At 37.9% G+C, this 1,334-nt stretch overlaps 1 protein-coding gene across 1 annotated transcript in view; it reads left to right on the top strand.

The window, feature by feature from the left end:
• The window catches only part of LOC119592062 (ankyrin-1-like), an 8,946-nt gene that overhangs the window by 3,751 nt on the left and 3,861 nt on the right, over positions 1 to 1,334 (top strand). The window lies entirely within an intron of this gene.

Raw genomic sequence — 1,334 nt, 5'->3', positions numbered from 1 at the left:
ACACAGACCCAAGGAAAAGAGAAAAAAGTGATCAGCACCCAAAAGGTTCCCGCAGCAGCCAAGTTTTACACTCTTTGTACCTGAACAGCGTCTCAAGTTTCCGTTCCCGCTAAGCTCGCTCTCGACTTCTCAAAGCGGGGCGAAGTTCGACGTCTGATGTGCTTATAATAGTTCGAAGAAGAAAGAAAGAAAAAAAAACGGGAAATCGTAGAAAAGTTTCCGATAAAAAGAGAGGGGAGAAGGAGAAGTAGTGAATAGAAGAAGAAATAAGAAATAAAAAGTTTTGATAAACACAGAGGACAAAAATGGGGGGAAAAGAGAGAAGAGACATTGTGGTGATGAAAGGTAATTAAAAAGTCCCCTTAAGAAGAGGAGAGAGAGGAATGTAAACAGTAAAAATATCCTGTAAACAGAGACGAGACAGAAAATAAAAAAAGGTTTTGGTAAAATGAGGAAGAGAGAGGTGATAGGAAAAAAAAACAATAAAAAGCGGGAAACAGAAGTTGATAGGAGAAATATTTTCCTCGTAAAAAGAGGAGTGCTACAAGAGATAAGTTTCTTACATGAAGATGGGAGTTACGGATATGCAAAAAAAAGTTTTTTGGAAACGAAGGTGGTGATAAAAAAAAATCAAAATAAAAAACGGGAGAGAGAGAGAGGAAAGTGACAGAATGAAAAGAATCCGATAAAAAGATGTGAGAAGGCAATGCCAACGATAAAAGTTATGAATTTTCGATAAAAGCTGGAGGTAAAGTGGTGACAGTCGAATAATACCGACAGCTCTCGTGTTTAGAAACATGTGACTATTATAGTTTTGGATGCATTACGTATTCTGTTCGAACTGCTACAGTTTTTCCCCTTTTGTATCATTTTGCTTTTATGTTTTTTACCTAAAACTAATTAACTAGATGTGTGATTAGAATCAAATCAAACATTAAAAAATATTCATTAACAACAAAATTATAAATGAATGCATTATGAGGGAGCTACTCTTGCATTAAAAAACTCTGTCTATCAGTCGCCCTTGTTCAGGAAGCCAGTTGGGACATAGGCAAAATAACTATATTTTGATAATCTTTTTGTCACTGAGTGAATGTTTGCGTATCAGTAAATCGGCTAAACTATTGTTCTTCAAACTTTTCGTCTGGCAAGAGAGAAATGCTTCTTTGCACTGGCGCAGCACCCTCCTGAGCAAAGTGGGTCAAATCAGCCTGTGTGTGTATTAGGGAGGAGGCTGGTAGGCTGAATAATTTGTCGGTCATTCGACCTGCCAGTTGGCCTGTCGGTAGGTAAATGAGTGTGAGTGAGTAAGAAAGGAAGAGAGTACGTGAGGG

Source organism: Penaeus monodon, chromosome 29 (assembly GCF_015228065.2).
Source record: "Penaeus monodon isolate SGIC_2016 chromosome 29, NSTDA_Pmon_1, whole genome shotgun sequence".
In the NCBI taxonomy this organism is placed as follows: Eukaryota; Metazoa; Arthropoda; class Malacostraca; order Decapoda; family Penaeidae; genus Penaeus; species Penaeus monodon.
The sequence above is the reverse complement of the archived record's forward strand: the minus strand, read 5'-3'. Positions and strand labels throughout refer to the sequence as shown.